Source organism: Pinus tabuliformis, chromosome 9 (genome assembly GCF_031772625.1).
Source record: "Pinus tabuliformis cultivar Carrire ecotype Pingquan chromosome 9, CPIR1, whole genome shotgun sequence".
Lineage (NCBI taxonomy): Eukaryota > Viridiplantae > Streptophyta > Pinopsida > Pinales > Pinaceae > Pinus > Pinus tabuliformis.
In genome coordinates this window covers 487,381,960-487,399,221 of record NC_142307.1, presented here as the reverse complement: position 1 = coordinate 487,399,221, position 17,262 = coordinate 487,381,960, and the positions used below count along the sequence as shown (strand labels likewise).

At 43.9% G+C, this 17,262-nt stretch overlaps 1 protein-coding gene across 1 annotated transcript in view; it reads left to right on the top strand.

Moving 5' to 3' along the window:
* Window positions 1-17,262, top strand: part of LOC149149332 (organic cation/carnitine transporter 7-like) — a 224,634-nt gene that overhangs the window by 138,418 nt on the left and 68,954 nt on the right. The window lies entirely within an intron of this gene.

Here is a 17,262-nt window from a genome sequence, read left to right as displayed (position 1 = left end):
GTTTCTAGCCGAGAAATCCAGATTAGTGGTGCAGTGGCATAGACGATCAGAGTAGGGGGCATCTCGACATCGGCAGAAGGATTTCCAGGAGGGAAATCGAGATTTAGAGAGAGTTACATCGAGAACTTCCAGGAGGGAAGTAGAAGAGCAACATGGCACTACACGGAGTAAGAGACCAGGACAGACATGATGGAGCCTCAAACTTAGTAGTCTGAAAGGCTAGAATCTTATCCGTACTTGAAAGAAATCGTGTCAAGCACTTCGCCTTGAGGACGATAGCTATCCCAGTTGACTCAGCTCATAACGACAAGTAAGAGGAGGCAATGGCGAGGGCCAAGAGCATCATCCTTGACGGGGTCAAGGACCATGTAGTACCACACATTGTCGAGAAGGAAACGACAAATGAGATGTGGGAGGCCCTAAAGAAATTGTACCAACATACTTCTGTGCAGAGAAGAATGTTACTAGAAAATCAGATGAGGTCATACCAGATGAAGAAGGGAGAACCGATCGACACCTTCCTTGGTGGACTGAATGAGATCCGAGATCAGTTGACTTCCATAGGGGCCACGCCGGATCAAGAATTAATGGTGAGGACAACCCTGAATGCAGTCTCAGAAGACTGGGAGGTATTTGTCCAGAGTATACTGGGCAGAGGGACCCTTCCACCTTGGGAGGAGATGTGGGCGGCTCTTCGCCAAGAAGAGATCAGATGGCAGACAAAGGCAGGAAGCAGCAGTAAGGGGATCAGAGTAAAAAAGGAGGAGGAAGATGTTGCCCTAGCATCTGAGGGAAAGTAAGAAAAACGAAAGAAGAAGGATCTCTCTAAGATCAAGTGCTTCCACTGTGGGGAGCTAGGTCATTATGCGACCCAATGTCCAAGGAAGAAGAGTAAGGGAGAGTCATCTGAGACTAAAGCAGCGCCAGCAAGGGCAGAGAAGGAAGTGGAGATGGACATTGACTGTGCCATGAGTGCACACACGCCACTTGAGTGGAAGTGGGGAGACATCGAGCTGTAGGCAGGCAGACTACAGGTGATGAGGGGCAAGATCCTTGAGGTACCCAGCCTCTTGGATTATACCTTGCTACGGGAGCCTCGAAGAGGAGTAGCAGGACTGGTGGATGTGGTTAGAGACGGATACGGATGAAGCAGCAGAGAGAGCTACAGTGCAGGATTCCCAGGACAACGCAAGGCTAGTAGGCTGCAACAGTGCGAGAGGCATGGGAATGTTGCACCAGTGCAGGATGGCATAGAGAGGTGCAATGGTGTGAGATGCAAGGAGTTGTCGTAGTAGCACAGAGGTCAGAGAAGGAGCACTTGTCAGCGACAGAGGGAGCTTCAGCATCAGCGGGTGTCTCTAGCCCAACAGAGAGGTCAGAGTTGGGAGATCAATTACTTACTTCTCAGTAACTGAGTTGCAATGCAACAGTGGGCAGCACGGCTGCACTATGCAACATGATGAGAGGAGATGCAGTGCAGATGCAGCAGTGGTAGTGGCAGAGCTATGGGCAACAACACGGATATAAAGGGAGCTGTCGTACAGATGCAGTAGTGGCAGTGGCAGAACCATGGGCAACAGTACAGGATACAACAGTGTAGAGGATGGTGGGCAACAGGCCTAGCATTAGCACAGGGACCGATGCCGGATGATCATAGCAATACTCAGTTAGGAGTATTGCTAGAGCATAGTCCTTGCTAAGATGGAGTGTTGATTTGTGGTGGCATTGGATTTGCTCTAGCCACGAAATTTGGTGGAGAGGTTGGGGCACATGAGATCTCTAATACCTAGAAAGGGTTTGGGCAAATTCTAAATAGTTTAGAGATATTAAAATAATTAATATTTTTAATGGAGTCCCTAAGTATAAACTTAGGGAAATTAAAATATTAATGTGGATTAATATAAAACTGTGTTAGAATCGTCCAAAAGACATGGATCAAGCCAGATCTAATCTTAGCCGTCGATTAGGGACTTAATCTCGGCCATTGATATGTCAACAAGAAACGTATAAGAAGGGGCTTGAGGGTCACTTAGAGAACACAGCAGATGATCAGTCATTCTATTCTCTAGAGCGGGGTTTGCTAAGAGAGATAGAATCAATGATCGGAGTTGCAACTGAGGGGCAGTGAGTACGGAGAGACAGAGAGGCAGAGATAGTGCCGGGAGATCAGCGCAGAAGCCAGAGAGAGTGACGTAGTAGCAGCCAGGGCCACACAGAGGCAGCCAGGTGCTGCGCAGTGCTTCAGAGAGGCTAGCGTTGTTGGTGCAGAGGGCCAGAAGGCTGACACAGACCCATTCAAGGTGAGGTAGGCCCAGCATTGGGCAGAGAGAGGCTGACGCAGTCCAGAAAGGCAGATGCTGGGGTTTCTAGGGTAGATTGGAGCTGAGGAGCTGCTAGAGGGTTTATTCGGGGTTTCAGCTGGGACATTTGTCTCAGACTGAGAGGTACTATTGCCAAGGGAATTCTCCGTTGGGTAGGCCAGATTTGGCACCCAGATTGTACTCTGAAATTGCTTAATAAGAAAACCCTCAGATAACTGCACCGGTTTTCCCACATTGGGTTTTTCCGGGGACATTGGTCCAAAAATAACGGTGTCATTTTGTGTGCTTGTATCTGTTTCCTTCAGTTGATGATCTGTAATATGTTGAGCATGCACTAGTGTTTATTTTCAGTATTTACATTGTAAATAACTTGTTAAGTAACGGAACAAGTAGGTAGGAATAAATCAGTAAAGGGCATGGAGGGTTTCTAACTAGTAGACTTAGAAACTTCAACAAGTGGCACCATTATTTTTGGACCAAGGTCCCCGGAAAAACCCAATGCGGGAAAACCGGTGCAACTATTCAGAGGGTTTTATTATTATGCAATTTTCAGAATACAACTAGGGTGCCAGAAATGGCTCACCCAATAGAGAATGCCCTCGACAGTAGTACCTCTCCTCGGAGACAGATATTTCGGCTGATTAATCACTGGATGAACGATCCCACAACAACAATTGCAACTTCCACTGCTTTGCGTCACTCTGTAGGGAATGCGTCACCCTTCTCGGATCACCAACACCCAGTCTGCCCAGTGTCGCTACTAAAGCTTTTGCATCAGCCCTCAGACCCTCTGCATCACCCACGCTGGCCTCTTCTGGCTCTGCGCAGCTCCTCCCTGCCTCTGCGTAGCACACAACTACCTCTGTGTCAACCTCTCCAGGCTCTCTGCTGTCTCTCTGGTACCAACTCTGCCTCTCTGCTATGTATTCACTGCCCCTCGCTGCAACTCAAATCACTTGTTCGATTTCTCTCAGCAAACCCCGCTCAGAAAATCGAACTAACTGATCAATCTCGGTGTGTTCTCCAACTGACCCTCAAGCCTCCTCTTATACTTTTCTCGTTGGTCCATCAACGTCCGAGATTAAATCTCTAATCAACTGCTAAGATTAGATTTCGCTTGATCCATGACGTTTGGAACCTTTTAACCCAATTTTATATTAATACCCATTAATATTAATTTTTCCTAAGTTTAGACTTAGGAACTCTATTAAAAATATTAATTATTTTAATATCTCCCAAACCGGCGAGAATTTGCCCAAACCATTTCTGGGTCTTGGAGATCTCATGTGCTTTAGCCTTTCCACTAATTTTCATGGCTAGAGCACATCCAATGCTACCCCAAATCAACAGCATCTCAATGCCCCAGGAGGAAAGGCAAGGGAGAACCTTTTGACTCAAGGCAGCTCTAGCAACGACGGAGAAGGATGTCGAGACTGATGACGATTGTGCCATGAGTGCTCATTCACCTCTAGAGAAGAGGTAGGGAGATATAGCGCTGTAGTCGAAAGGACTAGAGAAGTAGGGCAGGATCCTTGAGGTGCCCAAACTCTTGGATCACATAGGACTACGGGAGCCCTTAACGGCAGTAGCATGATGATAGGTGTCGGGTGGAGCAAGGTGTGATAGAGCGGCAAGGTAGTGCTAGAGTGCAGAAGTCTGTAGTAGCGTAGTGGAGGTTGCAAAAATGCGAGAGGCACAGAGGTGTTTGCAGCAGCGCAGTGGCAACAAAGGGAGCACAGGATAGCAGTTGAGGTAGCTTCAGCATCACGAGGCTTCCAGACTGACCGGGATGTCACTATTTAGGGTGAAGTCAGTGAGTTACTTCTCGGTAACTGAGTTGCAGTGCAGCAGTTAGCAGTGGCAGTGCTATGGGCAGCATTTTGAGAGGGAGCTGCAGTACAGATGTAGCAGTGGCAGTGCTATGGGCAGCATTTTGAGAGGGAGCTGCAACACAGATGTAGTAGTGGCAGTGGCAGTGTCATGGGCAGCATTACAGGAAACAACAGTGCAGGGTATGTGACGCTGCATGCCAAGCATCAACACAATTACCGATGTAGAAGATCAGTGTGATGCTTCTATGGTGAGGCATTACTAGAGCACATTCCTCGCTAAGAGGGAGTGTTGATTTTTCGTAGCATTGGAAGTGATCTAGCATAAAAATTGGTGGGGAGGCTAAGGCACATGAGATCTCCAAGGCCGAGAAATCATTTGGAGAAATTCCACCTGGATGAAGAGATATTAAAATAATTAATATTTTTAATGAGATCCTAAGTCTAAACTTAGGAAAATTAAAATATTGATGTGTATTAATATAATATGGGTGAGAAAGTTCTAAATAACGAGGATCAAGCCAGATCTAATCTTAGCCATTGATTAGGAACTTAATCTCGGCCGTTGAATCGTCAATAGGAAAAGTATAAGAGGCGGCTTGAGGGTCAGTTCGAGATACACCAAGAGAGATCAAGAATTTGATTTTCTGGGGCTGGGTTTGTTGAGGAAATCGAGTTAGAGATCAGTTGCAGTGAGAGGCAGTTCAGCAAGGGATTTCGATCAAAGGCTGAAGAATACATATCAGAGAGGCAGTAAAGTGTCAGAAGAGGCAACGCATAGCCTAGAAGGGCTGAAGCAAAGGCTAAGGAGGCAAGTGCAGAGGATGCAGAGGGCTGCAGAGGCTGATGCAAAAGTTGAAGAGGGCTTCAAAAGCAGCGCTGGGAGTGTCTGTGGGGCACACTGGGAGATGATCAGTTGACGCAAGCCGAGGAAGGGTGACACAGTTCTAGAGGAGTGCTTGGAGTAGCTTTCGCTGTCTAGCACAAGGAACAGCCAGAGTCACTATGGGATTGTTCATCCGGTTGTTGATTTGTCGGAATACCTGTCTCCAGATAGAGGTACTACTGTCAAGGATATTCTCTGAAGGGTGAGCCATTTCTGGCACCCTAGTTGTATTCATAAATCTACTTAATAATAAAACCCTCATATATGCTGCCCTGGTTTTCCCGCATTGAGTTTTTCTGGGGATGATTGTCCAAAAATAACGGTGTCCCTTGTGTTGTCTCAATTTATTTCAGTGGTTGATCTGTATATTTGTGAAGGTTGCAAATGTGTTTACTTCGATGTTTATGTTAATAAATAATTTGTTAATGGAAAAAACAAGTAGGAGATAGTAAACGAGATATTGCAGTAGGGGTTTCTGATGTGTTAGATTCAAAAATTTTCACAGGCAAAACGCTCTCGGATCTACAGAACATCAATCAGATACAAGTGTAAAATATATCCATATAAAAGATGTATCTACCTTGGGACTAGATCTATCAATGAACTCAAATTTCTCCAAGGGTTTTAACTTGCTAGTAAGATAAATCAGTTAAAATTAGCAAGTAAATAAAGTCCTAAATCAATGCAAAAAAGTAAACTAATTTTTTAAAATAATAGAGTGGTTGTCAAGTGAATACCTTGTGACCAACTTACCTCACCTTTGTTGGAGTGTGAAATTTGCACCTTCTTAAGTTGTTCTTGCCAATAAATCAAGAGAGTGGGTTTGGTCACTACGAGAAGTCAGCCCCACTATTGACTTAATAGCCTTAAAAAATTTCAAACCCAAATAGGAGTGCTCCCTTTGGTATAACATCTTTGGTCTTGAAATTGTACGTGTGGTGAATGTGAACCCTTGCACGATTTGAAGCTCGCCTTCAGAATGGTTTAGTCGCTTGGAGTGATCCACCTACAAAACAAGAAGGCCAAGTGGGGTTTCTCCTTAGTTCACTCTCTCCATGTGACTAAGTAGCCCCTCAATGGCTCACCCTTTTAACTGTTGTGTAGATTCTACTTATTATTGAGTTTATTAGATTATAATCATGATAATAATATGACCAAGAAAAAAAATACAAATCAAATCCATTCCACACATTGAACATAAAATATATGGAAAAAGGTTTGCAACAAGTGATTTGTTTTATTAAAATTATGTCACTGATCTCATATGACAACAACAACAAATACATGAGGGTAGGCTAATCTTTTATAGAATAATTTGCAACAACTAGACAACGGCTAGTTGGGCTCCTTAAAATATTATTTTACTAGTCATCCACAAGTTGGAGACTTTGTAATTTTTTCATAAAATATTTTATTACCAATTTTTAATTTCCCTCAAAGGGGTTGACTTGGTTGAGATTTTCCAATTTGGTCCATATTTTCCTTTGCTAATGGCTCGGTATGCTCAAAAATAAAGAATAGTAGACTAAAGTAGCGCAACATTCCACTAGTTTCCCTTGAAGAAATTTGACTTGGTCTAGGAGGTGGTTTGAATTGGAGAGAGGAATTTGACTCAGTCTCTTGGAGTAATGATTCATCTTTTAACGAATACTTTCTTGGTACATAACTAATTGGTCCATGAGGTCTGCAACAACTAGTTAAACCCTCTAATAACCATTTGACTTTACCAATGGCTATCTTGACTTGATTTTTTCCCTTTAGTAATTCGACTTGGCCACTTGGAAGTTGGATCTCTAATGCCCTTGATCTTCTGGCAATTCTAGAACCAATGTATGGCTAAACCAATTTGGATTTCAACTAGGTCTCTTTCGAAATCTTCATATCCTGCATGGCATTGCCACATCATCAAATGCTCTACCACGTCATCTATTGTTTGTGGTTGTTCTTTAATGCCCTAATGGATCTCTGAAATATGGCACTTGGATTTTGTTCCTCTCACTTTGCTAATCATTTTTTATGTAATGCATGTATGATTCTGCTCAACGCTGCCCTTGTTTTGCTACCTGGAAATTTGTTTGACCTATTGACCAAGTTTGACCAAGTTTTAACTAGTCAGTACCACCTCCGATCAAAAACTTGGAATGTGCATGGACACCTCTCATTAAGCTGAACAATTTGAGACCAAGTTGACGTTTTGACCATCGAGACCGCTTTGCATTGGGAACTGTGTACTACCTTGGGTGATCTGGATTTAAACAGGAACGCAATAAAATACAGAGATAACCATAAACACAAAGATGCAACGGAAATAATACTTCATTTCATTACTGTAAAATACTGAAATATGCTTACAACCAGAAATGGAAATAAACCAGCTAGGGCGATGGTAGCTTATCTCTGAGAAGAGATGTGCGGCTACATGCCTCTGAACTATTCTAAACTGTGTTACAATGAGGCTCGAAGGCCTATTTATTGTTGAGAAACAATGGAAAACCCTTCACATCCCGAAACCTAACCCTAGAAGATGAAACGCCAAATTGTGGGCCCCGTTTGGGTAAATTGGTACATCAATTTCCCGGGGTCGTAATTTTGGCATACGATCTCCGTTTGACGCGTACGATAGCTCGTTAGAAAGATCTATCCGAGTACTACCACTTTGGGAGGCAACATGGGTCCATGTTGCCTGAGATTCCCAAAAAAAACGTCGTTTAGGGCCTCAAAACGGCTCTGGAAGTTCAGGACCCGAAAAACTGCTAAAAATAGTAAACTGTGCTACAATTTAGGAAACTGAAAAAGCTAAAAGAGACAGTTGTGGGGGTCCAAATGGGATAGGTGGGTGGCCACCAACATCCACCTGGATCATTCCTCCCCCCTTAGGAAGCAATGGTCCCCATTGCGTTGAGTTCCTCCCTGAGATGAGGAAGCTTCTGCTGAGTTGTTCTGCAATCTCTGCTGTGACCAGAAATGGTGGGAAGCATGGTCGGTGATGGTCCACATTGAACACTTGGTGCAAGCGAAGGAATGGAGGAATGCTGTGCTTCAAAGCATTGTTTCCCGTAGCCTTGGTACTGGTGTAAGGACCATGTCGGAGTTGCTTGAGTTTCTGATGGGTTTTGGTAAGGCGTTCTCTCTGCAGATGTAACCAAACTTTGTCGCCCACCTGCAACTTGTGTGGTACCCCTGTGGGTGAGGAGAAGTTGTTCCGGTGTCTTGTCATGACTGTATCCCTTTGCTGCTGCTGCTGCATGGAGGAACCCTTTGTGGGGGTCATGGATGTGATGGCAATCTTCCCCTTACTTTGGGAGTGAACCAGACAGATGAATTTCCTGGTCTGGGAGATGAGCTTGTTACCTTTCTTAGCAGTGATCAAAGATGTGGCCATAGGTGGGGCTACCTCCGGTATCCTGTATAATGAATTATTTAAAGAAATAATGACAGCACGAGGCCTTGACTCATACACGGCATGTCGCCTCCACAAGTATGGTTGGCCTAATAATACATCACAAACATCCAGAGGTGTAACATCACACAATACCTCATCTGTGAAGGGCTTGATGCTGTACGGAAGGCGACACTGTTGGCGAACTTTTAGATCTCGTCCTTCGTGAAGCCACCCAATGGTGTATGGTTGTGGATGCGCTGTGGTCGGTAAGCCCAACCGCTTCACGACCTCTGCCGAAATGAGGTTCTTTTGACTCCCGCTATCAACAATGAACTGTATCGGGGAGCCCTTCACCCACATCTGGGAGTGGAAGAGACGCTCCTCCTCCTCTGGATCTTCGGGTTCATTTTTTTGGATCTTGGCGGTAGCAACAGTGGCGTTGGGATCCGCATCAATGATCTGCTTCCCTTTGCCATTCCCCTTGTCGGGTTCTGGCTCATGGTCAGAACATGCATCTGATTCGGAAGCCTTCAACTCGGCCACAAGCAACTGCTTGGTCCGACACTCACTTGTGTTATGAGTGGGACTCTTGTGGAACTCACACCACTTTCTTGTGTCCTTCTTCAGCTTCGTGGTGTTGTTCTTTTCTTGCGGCTTCGACGGGTTGTCTTGGGTCACCCCGCCTTGGCTTTGTCCTTTGGGCTTCGGATTTGCAGATCCAAAGTCTCGCTTCTTCTGTTTGAACTTTTGCTCGATTTTGACAGCGTATCGGTATGCTGTGCCAAGTGAGGAGATGTTCAAGAACACCATCTCTTCCTGGATGTACTTGTGCAGGCAGCCACGGTATTTGAGTACCAGATGTAGCTCAGAATCTTTGATACCCAACTGTGTGCGAAGGGTATGAAAAATGTTTGTGAATTCCGGCACATCTTGGTCTCGTCCCTGCCGCAGTGTGGTCCATTTGATGTATTTGTCCTCATAGCTTCCGACAGGGTAGTACTGCTCTTTGATGGCATCCCGGAAGTCATTCCAAGTGGGTGCGGCTGAAAATAGTGAGCCTGTACTTTCATCCTTCTGCTCGCAGTAGGTTTCCCACCAGTCCTTGACGTGGGGGGCTGCTTTGAGAAGAGAAAAAACAATCTTTTCCCGACTTGAAAATTCGTGAACAGAAAAATACCCATCTAGCAGATTTAACCATTTATCTACGGCATCTGCGTCTATTTGACCCTCGAAGATGGGGATTTCAAAATTAACTTGTACCTTAAACGGTGTGGCGTTTCCAGAGTCGCTGTTGGAAGCCGATGCATCACCTCTGGGTAGCCGCTGAAGGATCTGCGCAAAGCTATCCATCATCGCGTTCCTTTGCCGCTCGAGCGCTTCTTCGAGCAAGATTTTGATAGGATCTCCTGCCCCCTCGTCTTTCTTCTTATCTGCCATGGGAGGCCGTCGAGATTTGCGAGGCTGGTCTTGCAAAGGTTCGACCAGTTCAAGCCCTAACTCCTTATATTCCGACCTCGTTGGGGACATGCAAAGAAAAACAGAGAAAAAGCAGACCGCTCTGATACCACTGATCCGGATTTAAACAGGAACGCAATAAAATACAGAGATAACCATAAACACAAAGATGCAATGGAAATAATACTTCATTTCATTACTGTAAAATACTGAAATATGCTTACAACCAGAAATGGAAATAAACCAGCTAGGGCGATGGTAGCTTATCTCTGAGAAGAGATGTGCGGCTACATGCCTCTGAACTGTTCTAAACTGTGTTACAATGAGGCTTGAAGGCCTATTTATTGTTGAGAAACAATGGAAAACCCTTCACATCCCGAAACCTAACCCTAGAAGATGAAATGCCAAATTGTGGGCCCCGTTTGGGTAAATTGGTACATCAATTTCCCGGGGTCGTAATTTTGGCATACGATCTCCGTTTGACGCGTACGATAGCTCGTTAGAAAGATCTATCCGAGTACTACCACTTTGGGAGGCAACATTGGTCGATGGACCCATGTTGCCCCAGATTCCCAAAAAAACGTCGTTTAGGGCCTCAAAACGGCTCTGGAAGTTCAGGACCCGAAAAACTGCTAAAAATAGTAAACTGTGCTACAATTTAGGAAACTGAAAAAGCTAAAAGAGACAGTTGTGGGGGTCCAAATGGGATAGGTGGGTGGCCACCAACATCCACCTGGATCATTGGGAAATGTGAAAGTTGTCAAAAATGAGAGTATCATGCATGAGAGTTGTTTGAGGAATACACACCAAAGCCAAGGCCACCTACAAACTCTATAGATCATAACCATTTGGCAAAGACATAGGTGCACCTTGACACGGATTGGACCGACCCATACACAGGTGATCACCCTTGGAAACGTAGGCTCTCATAAAATCACAAGTCCTCAAGTAAGATCACCTAACGCTTTCCAATTCTATATAGGATGAGATATACCAGAAGTGAACTACAAGGGACCAACCATGGCCTGGCCTAACCAAGACAATAAGATACGTGTTGGAATTTCTAAGTCTAACCCGTTAGAAACCCTTCATGTACTTTTCTGATTTATTCCTACCTACTTGTTCTGTTAATTAACAAGTTATTTACCATGTAAATACTGGAAATAAATACAAGTACAACTCAACACATTACAGATCATCAAATGAAGGAAACAAAACAAGCACACAAGTGACACCGTTGTTTTTGGACCAATGTCCCCGGAAAAACCCAATGTGGAAAACCAATGTAGCTATTTGAGGGTTTAATTATTATGCAGTTTCTGAATACAATTTGGGTGCCAAAACCGGCTCACCCAATAGAGAATAATCTCGGCAGTAGTACCTTTCCTTCGGAGACATGCTCCGGTTGAAACCTCAGATAAACACTCCAACAACTCCTCAGCTCCAATCTGCCCGACGAAAATCCCTAGCGTCAGCCTCTAGGGACTGCATCAGCCTCTTTTGCCCTTTACGTCAGCTTTCCCAGCAGTTCGCAACAGTTCGGGCTTCTGCCCTCTGCGTCAGCTTTCCCTACAGTTCCGACAGTTTCGGTTGTTCCTGGTAGTTCCGGCTTTTGGCCTTTGCGTCAACTTTCCCGGCAGTTTCGGCAGTTCCCGGCAATTCCGGCTGTTCCCGACAGTTCTGACTTCTGCCCTCTGCGTCAGCTTTCCCGACAATTCCTGGCAATTCCGGCTGTTCTCGGCAGTTCCGGCTTCCCAATAGTTTCGACTGTTCCCGGCAATTCCAGCTGTTCTTGGCAGTTTTGACTTCTGTCCTCTGCGTCAGCTTTCCCGTCTGTTCTGGCAGTTCCCGCCGTTCCCAGCAGTTCCGGCTTCCCGACAGTTCTGGCTTCTGCCCTCTGCGTTAGCTTTCCGGTTGTTGCGTTGATCCTCCCGGCACTATCTCAGCCACTCTGCTTCTGTATTCACTACCCCTCAGCTGCAACTCCTGATCACTCTCTCAACTTTCTCAGCAAACCCAGTGCTAGAAAGTCGAAATCTTGATCTCTTGGTGTATTCTCCAAGTGACCTTCAAGCCTCCTTTTATACTTTTCTTGTTGTCAAATCAATGACTGAGATTAAGTCCCTAATCAACACTAAGATTAGATCTGGCTTGATCCATGACTTTTGGACCATTCTAACACAACGTTATATTAATTCACATTAATAGTTTAATTTTTCTAAGTTTAGACATAGGGACTCCATTAAAAATATTAATTATTTTAATATCTCCCAAATTGTTTAGAATCTGCCAAAACCCTTTCTAGGTATTGGATATCTCATGTGCCTTAGCCTCTCCACCAAATTTCGTGGCTAGAGCACATCCGATGCTACCTCAAATCAACACTCCCTCTTAGCGAGGACTGTGCTCTAGCAATACTCCTCATTGAGTATTACTCTGATCATCCGACATCAATCCCTGATGCTAGGCCTGCTGCCCATCATCTGCACTTCTGCATCCCGTATTGCCACCCATGGCTCTGCCCCTGCCACTGCTGCATCTGTATGACAGCTCCCTTTGCATCTGTGCTGCTGCCCATGGCCCTGCCACTGCCACTGCTGCGTCTGCACTACATCCCCTCTCATCATGTTGCCCATAGCACCACCACTGCTAACTGCTGCATTGAAACTCAATTACTGAGAAGTAAGTAACTGATCTCCCAACTCTAACATTTTTGTCAAGCTAGAGACACTCCTGATGTTGAAGCTCCCTCTGTCACTGACAAGTGCTCCCTCTCTAACCTCTGCGCTACCGCAACAACTTCCTGCATCTCGTACCGTTACACACCTCGCTGTGCCATCCTGCACTGGTGAAACACTCCTGTGCCTCTCTCACTGTTGCAGCCTGTTAGCCTCGCACTGTCTTAGGAATCTTGCGTTGTAGCTTCCTCTATCGCTCCATCCGCATCTGTCTCTACTGACATCGCCAATACTGCTACTCCTCTTCGGCGCTTCTGTAGCAAGGTCTAATCCAAGAGGCTAGGTACCTCGAGGATCCTGCCTGTCATTGCCTGTAGTCCGCCTGACTACAGCTCGATGTCTCCCCACTTCTTCTCAAGTGGCACATGAGTACTCATGGCACAATCGTCATCCCTCAAGGCGAAGGCCTTGATATGATGTTTATCTAGAATGGACAGGATCCTGGCCTTCTAGACCACAAAGTTGGACGCTCCATCCAGCCTATCCTGATCCCTCATCCCATTCACGACCATCTCTCTACTCTTCTTTGTTGACTCCTCCGAGTCTCTCTACTTCCCGCCTGGAAGTTCTCAGTTCGATTCCTGCTGAGTCTCTCTACTTCCCGTCTGGAACTTCTCTTTTAGACTCCCTCTGAGTCCTGATTTCCCTCCTGGAAATCCTTCTGCCAACCATCAAGTTGCCCCTCTCCGATCGTCTGTGCAACTGCACCACTGATCTGGATTCCTTGGCTAGAAATCCACCTCGGCAGCAGCTCCCTCCCCTTGGTCTTGCCTTGTTAGATATTGTTCTGACTACCCACCAACTTCATTTTGCAACTTACCCACAGCCTCCTAAGCCCTAACAAACTGAAGGTTAGAGCTTCTAGGCTCTTCGCAATCCCGACACCAGCAAAATTCACACTTCCTGGCCACGGGCGTCAATCCTTCCTGACTGAGAAATATGACCGAGCACTATGTAGGTCGAATCTGCCCCCTTTTGCCATTGCGCTAATCCTCTTCCCAGCTCAAACTTGATGACGCAGGCACTGTGTCACCCCTTCCTTGTTGCGTCTCTGCTAGGAACAACTTCTGTCACTCGGGATAACTGTTTTCTGCTGCTGCTGTTTTGCTCAGCTGATGTCCTCAGTTCTCCTGTGATCTGCAACCACGCTCTGATACCATGTTGGAATTTCTAAGTCTAACCCGTTAGAAACCCTTCATGTACTTTTTTGATTTATTCCTACCTACTTGTTCTATTAATTAACAAGTTATTTACCATGTAAATACTGGAAATAAATACAAGTACATGCTCAACACATTACAGATCATCAATTGAAGGAAACAAAACAAGCACACAAGTGACATCATTGTTTTTGGACTAATGTCCTCAGAAAAACCCAATGTGGGAAAACCGGTGCAGCTATTTGAGGGTTTAATTATTATGTAGTTTTTGAAAACACTCTGGGTGCCAAAACCGGCTCACCCAATAGAGAATAATCTCGGCAGTAGTACCTCTCCTTCTGAGACAGATGCTCCGGCTGTAACCTCGGATAAACACTCCAATAGCTCCTCAGCTCCAATCTGACCCACGAAAACCCCCAGCATCAGCCTCTAGGGACTGCGTTAGCCTCTTCTGCCCTCCGCGTCAACTTTCCCGATAGTTTTGGCTTCTACCCTCTGTGTCAGCTTTCTTGACAGTTCCGGTAGTTTTGGCTGTTCCCGGTAGTTCTGGCTTTTGCCCTCTGCGTCAGCTTTCCCGGCTGTTTCGGAAGTTCCTAACAGTTCGGTTGTTCCCGGCAGTTCTGGCTTCTGCCCTCTACGTCAACTTTCCCAGCTGTTTCGGCTTCCCAGCAATTCCAGTTGTTTCCGATAGTTCCGTCTGTTCACGGTAGTTTCGGCTTCTGTCCTTTGCGTCAGCTTTCTCGATTGTTCTAGCAGTTCCCTACAGTTCCGGCTTTCGCCTTCTGCATCAACTTTCCTGGCTGCTGCGCTAATCCTCTCAACACTATCTCTGCCTCTTTGCTTCTGTATTCATTGCCCCTCAGCTGCAACTCTTGATCACTCTCTCAACTTTCTCAGCAAACCCAGCCCTAGAAAGTCGAAATCTTGATTTCTTGGTCTATTCTCCAAGTGACCCTCAAGCCTCCTCTTATACTTTTCTCGTTGACAAATCAATGGCCGAGATTAAGTCCCTAATCAACGGCTAAGATTAGATCTAGTTTGATCCATGACTTTCGAACCATTCTAACACAGTTTTATATTAATTCACATTAATATATTAATTTCCCTAAGTTTACACTTAGGGACTCCATTAAAAATATTAATTATCTTAATATCTTCCAAACTATTTAGAATCTGCCCAAACCCTTTATGGGTATTGGAGATCTCATGTGCCTTAGCCTCTCCACCAAATTTCGTGGCTAGAGCACATCCAATGCTACCCCAAATCAACAATACGGACTCAAAAACAAGACACAATCCTGGGATACCTAATACAAAGGCTCACATGGTTGTTACAATGCTTTGACTTGTGACCTTGCGCTTACAATGGCGGAGATAAAATGCTTCAAAATTTTTGTATATACCACTACTGACATGTGGGGTAACTGGCTCCAATTGTGGAACACATGATCCACCCGGGAGAATGTTAGAACCTCATAATCTTCCACCTGTCACCTGAAATGCTTGACAATACAATGTCAAATACATGGAGAGAGTCGGACTGAAGTCCTATCCCTTCGTAACAGGGCCTCCTCATCATCGCCATCAACTTTTGTTATGCTATTTTGTTGAATACGTTTATAATTATCTTTATTTGTGTCTTCATTCGTAGACACTTAGGAACATGTTGATGTGGACAATCTCATTGTCATTTATTACTGGTACAGAATGCCACAGTCTGTATTTGCGTCATCTTTGAAGCATTATTCAAGTAACAATGCCCCATTCATTGGTTGGGGGCATTCCTCAAAACAACTTCTACTTAGATTCTTCCGTCTTCTTTGGTTCTTTAGTGCTTCTGGTCATTGAGGTTTCATCACCGAGTCCCTGTTTTCCCAGCTCATTTGATGATAATTTACCCTCTGGTTATCATAATTAAAGGTGGCATTGTTTTTGTCGGGCTTATTCCTTGATGCTCTTTGATTATATCTGTCTTGGCACCCTATGCATTTCCTTATTTCTTTTGTATTTCTCTGAAGATTCTTTAATACTCCCAATGTTTACTCTTATTTGTATTTTATAGTTCCATTGTTTAATTATGGCCTCTAGTGAATATTAAAATTCATTTAAAATTAATTAAATATTGACATAATGATGAATTTATCTGCTTAATATGCTCCTCATCATGTGGTTTCGTTGATATAATCCATCTTGGAATTCTGTCGAATTCTAAGCATCAGTGGTTCTTTCATTCATTGTCTAAGAGTTGGTTGTGGTTGAGCCATGTGCCTTCAAATTCAGTTTATCTCATAGTAATCTATCCTGAGAAATGGTTTCCATGTTTCCAGCCTGCAAATCAGTATATGTCCACATTCTTGTACATGTTGAATTTTTTGGATGCAACTATATACTAAAGCAAGTTACTTAAATTTTCATCAGCAATGTATTAAATCATCTGGATTGAATTAACTTTGCAGCTAGATGATTGGATCCATGCCTGTCAATTGTTGTGGATTACAAAGTAGCTTTAAATAACTTATATGATTTCTCAAATAATGTTACAACAAGCATTTGAATAATTCTGGTGTACAAAGAAAAGATGTTATGCTAACAGGTCGACAACTCATTCTTGCTGTCATATTTCTACATGTATCAAGTTTCCAAATGTTTTATGTAAGATACTCAGTTTAGAAAATTTAATGGAACTGCTACTCAGAGAAGCCCTAATTTTTATTAACAGACTTTAATAAAAATTGTTATTCAGGCAAAACAGAGAATTCGAAATCTAATTTTTCATTTGATAATACTTGGAATTCTGTCTGATGGTGTTTCTGACAGTTGCTCTGGCATTCTATGGCTAAATTTTTTCTCTGTTGTGACTCTTGCTCCCGCTATGTTACCAAAACCACCCTGCGAAACTAGACACACCTTCAGTACCCAGCTCCAAAGTACTTCGAATTTGAGGTACTCTAGTCCCCAGTGCCCAAAATTTCAAGATCAACTGAGCTCAGAGTTCTTTCTATCAGTGGCAAGGAATTTCCTCTTCTTTGTAATTTTCCTCCTTTGTCTAATCACCCCCGCTCTGTTCTTTTGTGCATGGATAAATACTTGTCTTCAGGCAGTCACCGCCTTCTTCCGTTGCCCTTATCCAATTTGATTCATTAGTCATCTGTTATGTGTTGCCTCAAGGCATCAGTGGAGGATGAGTTTTAAATTTTAATTTATTTTATTAGAATTATAACTTTTAACAAATGAGTCTTAATACATAACTTTAATTTTTAATTTTTAGAATAAATGAATAGTTGTCAATTGCTAGATATATATAAAATGAATATTTAAAAATAAATATTTGTACATATTTACATTAAGGGGATTGAAAGTATTAATTTTACTTAGTAACTTTATAATCATGAAATATTTAATGTGTCTTTTGGGAGTGTCAAATTTTTAGGCTTCCCTTCTTAAATAATTTAGTTATTTGAATAATTATTCAATAAGTATACTAGTGCAAG